Raw genomic sequence first — 7,122 nt, forward strand, 5'->3', positions numbered from 1 at the left:
TAATTGTATTCATAATCCAAAACTTTCTTATCCTAAATCGTTGTTACCGCAGTTTGTCACATTTTGCCACTTGGCATCTTCTGTGTGCATTGATTACATTTCAGGTATCCCTCTGCATCTGCTGTTTATGTTCCAGGATGGCACTTCCATTATGTCAACAAATGCACATGGCTGGTTGGACGGATGGTTATAATTAGACAACATAAGGACATGGCAACCAACGCTGGAACGTCAACACAGGAGGTTATGATTAGGCAGCTAGGACATGGATGATTAGGATTAGGGAAAGGAGGCACATGGTAAAGTGTAGAAAAAACCCCGTCACATTTAGACGGGAAGCAAACACCAGACCCCTGCATGAAAGTCCAGTGTTTGTTAGATCCATCCACTACCCCTCCCACCTGCCCTATAAGTGCCCTTTCGCTCCTTATATCAAGTCGTTACCAGCAGCGTTTCTACCTATGACGCTGCAAACTTATGCCAAAAGAACGATCAAAGCGACAGTATTGTAAGAGTACGGAATGAAAATGGGCTGAACAATCCATTCATTTTTTCAAATAATTATTACCCCCTGCTACATTTTTCCAACCAAATCTGAAAGAGAACATAACTTTTCTAGTTTGCATAGATTAATAACTGTTCAGGCTTCTGTGTTGGTGTGAAAATGGAACTTCAAATATGAGGCAACATAAGAAACAACCAGTATGAAATGTAAGGTGGATATCTTCTTTTACTTCTTCTCTTCTGTGTCAGGAAATAATACCCCTGAAAACTGGCAAATCCATTTTGATTGACAGTCTGCTCTCAAGTTACCATAGGGCTCACACAACAGAGGCTTACAGGCAATTAATATTGAATGAAGTTAAACTTAGACGTGGGGTAGGTGTGGGATACATAATCTTAAGTTTGTCTTGAGCTGCTGCTGTTGTAAGATTCAATCTACGAGCGGCAACTGTTGCTAAGGGTCCCATTACCCGAGTAACCGGTGATTGTTTACATTGATTTAGTGGCTTTTCTTACTTGCAGTGTGACAGACTATGGCTAATGTCAGTGGGCTGAACTGCTGACAGACCTTGTAAATTCACCTCTGTCTAGCCTGTGCTTCAGTCTGTGGGTTTGCTGTTTGTCTGGGCTTTGCCGTTGGACTACAAGGTTGAGCGCACATGGCAGGAGAAGAACAGGCTGAGTAGGTTTTCATGGAGTCTGGCTGTCCTTGTGTCTGACGCTGGAGTTGCAGGTAACCCCCCTTTTGCTTCTAAATATAGCTGAAAGTCATAGTTTGGCTTCTGTCCTCCAATAGAAAATGCTTCATTTGTTTCGAGATGTGCATTTTCTTCACACTTCAAAAACAAGGCTAAAGTCTCAAGCTGCTAAGAAGTGCAAGCTAGAGGAAAGGTCATTAAATTGAAATGGCACCATGAAGTAGGAAATTTTACAGCAGTTTTATTTTTTGATTGTGCAAGATTTCTACGTTTCAGTCTGATGGTATTGCGAGAGGAAAGGGAACACATCTGGGAACTAAAACTAGTGGCCAAAGGGATTGTCAAGTGCAAAGGTTGAACTGGGGGTGTTAGACAAAAGGTAATAGGGTCTCAATAATCATTAGCAAATTTCTCTACATTCATCTGCACATTTCCACAGCACTCGAGCCATCAGTCAACATATCTTTTTCACTGTAAGAAAGAATGGATTGACAGCTTGATTGATACCTAGGCCTTGCTAGAGTTGCAGAAATAATGTATTCCATATGATGCTTAGAATTCCAATAATCAACATGTGTCTACACTGTGTGTGGCACCATGCTTACATGCTAAAAATGATGTTTAGCAGGTACATTTAATGTCTTTGCATACTAACATCTGCTAATTGGCCCAGTTCTGCAGACATTTCTTTGTGAACATTTGAGAAATTTTGATCCGATGGTGGTGCTAGATATTGTGCTATATTATCTACTACACATTGAGATATTTCACTAGATAGGTGGAAACACTGGCACAAGAGGAAAATCAGGGGATCATGAAAGTAATTAAGATTCATCTTGCAGGGACCATGAATGCCTGTAAGACATTTCATGGCAATCCATCCAATAGTTGTTGACATTCTTTAGTCTGAGCAAAAGTGGCGGACCGACTGATCAACAGACTAACAAAGCCATCCCTAGTGTTACAGTGTCAGCACTGATTATGAAAATGATATCATATGTATAGTATGTTTTCCTTTAAACCCCACCAAATTATCTGTGTACTCTGACTCAAAAAAAAGAAAAAAGAAAAAAGGAAAAAAAAAAAAAAAAAAAATCCTAGTCTCCATTTCTGACTCCAGTGTCACTGCAAACCAAATAACGAGTCCACCCGTCCTCCCATGTTGGAATGTCTGTAGCCATCATGAGCGATCTGCAGCAGCACAAGGTCATGTCATCTGCGTGCTGGGTGGAGCCCTGCGGCAACGGCAAGGCAGAGGAGACTGGACAGGAGAAGCAACAAGGGGAAGAAGTGGAGAAGGAGGAAGTGGTGGTTCCCTGTGAGGACAACCAGCCTTCGGCAGGCCAGAGACAGGAGGAGCCATGGCCTTCATCACCTGACCATAGTGGCATGCAGGAAGTGACATCAGAAGGTGGACTGGAGCAGGTCCAGAGGGAGGAGACGCAGACTCGAAAGAAGAGAAAGAGGTTTTCCCACATGACTGTCAACCAGGAAAGCCTGAAGAGAGGGTCAGGTGTGTGTAGGGAAGAGTGGATAGTCAAGTGTGATATAATTTATTCTTTTCATATGCTGAGCCTTTACTGCAGTATAACAAAATACAGTTCATCAACATAATTTACATGTACACAGTGATAAAGCAAATGTGTTCGTGATTTCTGTGTGTTTGTGCATGTGAAAGTATCAGGTGCTGGCCCGGTGGAGCGATACCTCCGGAACTCTTTCCCCAGGGGCTTGTCGACCTGCGCGTACCCAGTCAGGGACATGCAGCGGCAGGTAGAGGAGCCCCGGGGGCCTGGACCTTTCTACTTCTTTGGAGGAGCCAATGGGGCTGAAATGTAAGTAGAGAAATATAAAATAAAGGACATGAAAAGTATAAAATATATTTTGGATTTTGGGTTTTTAAAAAGATGTGATCATATCTGGAGTTAATTTTTCTAATTGATAGATAGGAAGCTTAAAGGGATCAGGAATCAATCAAAAATACATATTTTACAGGACAAATAAAAAGTAGTAAAAAGGGAAAATGCTTCTGCTTCTGTTTGGATCTTCTTGAGATGACTTTTTCCAACTACAAAAGCATTTTATTAGCCACATGATTTTACTGAATACATAATCTCCATTCAGTCCACTGATGTGTTGGCTTCCACCGCGGCATCCACTGTTTGAATGGATCCTCCGGCAAAAAGGGCATGTGACCACTGATTGTTGTGTCATTAGAGCAGCAGTGTGACTGATTTCCTTTGGGACTTTTCCTTTAGAGTGAGCGGTTACTGTGAGGGCAGAGGATGGAAGAGGATTTACAACAAGCACAGGGAGGATTTCAAACTCAAGTGGTGTGAGACCAAATCACCAGCCAACTACTGTAACTTCAAAGAAGGTCCAGTACTTCATTAATCACAAGACATAATCTGGGCACTGTATTCTACTTTAGTCTGTAACAATGTACCACAATGGTTCCTGTCCTAGGAAAATGCCATAGAAAATGAAGGAAAATCTGAAATCTGTATCTTAGAAAACATAATCAATGTTTAATTTCTTGTTTCATTTTGGTCCTCATTTTTCTTTCATTAGTTTTTTTTTGCCATCCAATCACAGAGAGAAAACCTAAAATCCTCATGTGCTGGTTTTTCCCAGGTGACCAGCTGGTGTACCAGATTCCCAACAACAAGGTGCTCACGACGAAGATCGGCCTCCTCAGCAGTCTGCGGGAGTACGAGCGAGTCAGCAGCAAAGTCAACCATGGCAGAGGACTGAGGTTTTGTGTGTTAAAAGCAGACAGCTATAACAGCTATATCCTTTACAGGATTTATAGTTGTGTCTCAAATCTCTTAGCAACAATCTGGTGCCAACATGGAGGTTCAATAGAGGCCCAGCTCTGTAAATACTGATTGAAAGACATATCAGCCTGATACTATTTAATAAACACGGTCTAATGGCATAATCTGAAATCAGACCTTCAACCTGAATCACACAAGTGTGGTATTGAGCATTATTTATGTCATTTATGTAGACTATTTCAGTGGTTAATGATTGACAGTAAATGAGTACCTCTTGCATTATGATTCTTTTAATCAAAATATGAAATGTCTGGTAAAGATGAATAAATCTTGAATATAAAGGCTGTCCTTTTACGGGATGGGGTATACAAAGTACTATGTATATTGAAATATTTTAGGAAGAATATGCATTTAACATGTTTGTAAGGCTTCAAGGATGCACTGAATGTAAAAAAGGGGAAGAAAACTTCAGAATACAGTAGTAAGGAAAAAGGGAAAGGGGAAAAAAGAATGAGTGACAAATAATAAAACAAGATAAAAACATAGCAAAAATACAAATAAGATAAAATAATATAAAAGCTTTTTATACCTTTTTTCTGATACAGGCACTGAATGTCCAGGATAGATATAATACACACACATAACAAATAGCACAAAGCATTTGTGTATAGACTGTATGTTTATTTATATACATGCAGTACATACATATAGCTAATTTATACAGTATTCCAATGACAAGTAATGTTCCAGACATTGGATTTAATGTACTGTTAACAGTTTTCTCACACTGTGCAAGCAGGCATCACTTAAAATAGTTGATTAGCCCTCTACAGCAAGTTATTGAAATACCTGTTATGTTTATGTGATTATAAATATTTGAAGTTTGACTTATCTATGATTTCCTACAAAAATTTCCTATAGAAATTCTTATCCTTTGGTTAAAAAAAAGCTGAAAAATTTATTTTCATGTTAGATAAATATGCAATACATATAATGGACCATACTGGTAGAAATTAAATACTGTTTCAATTCATTTACAACATGTTACTTTTTGGAATTTCCCAAATAATTGATTTTGATTCCTGATTGTGTTTGTTCTTTCATTCTTATGGAAAAGCTGTTTTCATAGATATAAAATCTGCTCGATGTCAGTTTCTCACGGTGAACATTATGACTGGGATTTAAAATTGATCTACATTAACAGTAAAAATGTTGTACCACTCAAGGACAACGCAAACATTAATCGCAAACATGATGACTAATGCATTGGGTAATCAAACTCAAATTAGTTCTCATACTGTAGTTTAATATAACATAGAAAAATATTTTTGTCTGAAAGGTACGCAATTACACATGTACAACCACAGATTGGGCATCAGGAATCTAGGATGTTCATTTTTAGAATACAAAATGTTATTTTCTCCGGCAGTTTCAATTTTCAGTGTGTGACACAGGCAAGTTCAAACAGCTGACAGCTTGATCTTGTGTTGTTCTTCACAGGAGGCTGAAAATGGAAGAGTTTATTCCTGCTACCTTCCGCATGGATGTGAGGGAAGAGAGGGAGGCTTTCTTTGCCCAGCAGGAAGGTAAAATACCCAAACATCTCAACTCCATTAACCTCCGACAGTAGTACTACATCAGCAGCATCAACACAATACTGGTTCAGCTGGATTTCTGTTTATTTAGAGGGTTAAGATAAGATCAATCAAACTTGACCTCTCATTCATTCAGTAATACAAAGAAACAATAGATTATGCTTGGTGGTGTTAAGACAACTGTTGCCTTGGCGACTGTTTAATCAAGAGGTTAAGGACGTTGGAAAAATAATGCACTTCACCTCCCATAAGGCCCTGATTAAATCACCAGGGGAACATGCTGTTACCATAGAGATGAGTCAGCAGAGGGCAGGGCTGAGACACAAACACGAGGAGAGACGCTCAGCAGGATCTGGATGTAGAACAACTGGACAGGACTGAGACAAATAAAACAACTTTGATATTAAAATTGATTAACATTTTTCCTCAATTTTAAGGACTGGAGATGAAACGATCCCAAGGTTTCTGTATTGTTTGAATTGATACAGATAGGTGGTGTGCAGGTTTTGACAAACATGGTTATCACAAAGTAAACAGGAGAAAGACACAGACAGCTGGCTGAGATCTCTGGGTGATGGACGAATCTGTGGAGAAAAGAGAAGAGAACGGATCAGAATACAGTTATAGGAGAATAAAAGAGTATTTTGAGCATCAACCACTTAATTGAATTCCTTTTGGTTTGGTTGTGCCTTTCTGCATCATTTTATGGTGTTAATGTCTTATATTTGGCCAAAATAAAAGTCTGATGCCACTTCCATGTTATTATTATTGGGAGAGACATATACACATATTCTAAATATTGTGGCGGACATGTCCTCCTCCTAAATCTACACCTTGGACGTGACATCAGTGGTAGACAAAATATTGAGACCCGCTAAGAGTTGTAATATTTCAAAGTGAGAATATTGCGTAACAAAATAAGTCAAGTACAGCTAGAGTACTCATCATACAGTAAAATATTTATATAATTTGATCGATAATAATGCAACGTATTTAATAGTTTGATCGATTTAAATGTTTATGTTCAAAGCAAGTATTAGCTACAGGCATCATATTAATGGAGTAATGTTTCTGTCCAAATTGTAGTAGGGCAGCATACAGTCGCAGAAAATGGAGATACTCAAATAAAGTACATAGGATTTGTAACACCCACAAATGTAATTACAGCCCACAACAATAATAAACCACATGTTATACAGATCTGCACCTTTAATGTAATAATCCAACAAATGTAAAAACAAATAGAAGTTTCCCACAAATGTAATAGCAGTTGCCAACTACAAACATAATATGTAAATTGTCCCAAAAAGACATGTATATGGCATCCAGAAAAGACATCTATTTGACACACAGAAATGACATGTATATGACATACAGAAAAGAAATCTGTATGTCGTCCGGAAAGGCCATGTATATTAGGTCCAGAGGAGAATTCTGACGTACAGAAAAGACATCTATATGACGTACAGAAAAGACATCATCAGTACGTCCTGAAAATACTTCTCTATACATCCTGAAAATACCTCTATACCAAAAAAACATCTTCAC

Source organism: Plectropomus leopardus, chromosome 8, assembly GCF_008729295.1.
Source record: "Plectropomus leopardus isolate mb chromosome 8, YSFRI_Pleo_2.0, whole genome shotgun sequence".
In the NCBI taxonomy this organism is placed as follows: Eukaryota; Metazoa; Chordata; class Actinopteri; order Perciformes; family Serranidae; genus Plectropomus; species Plectropomus leopardus.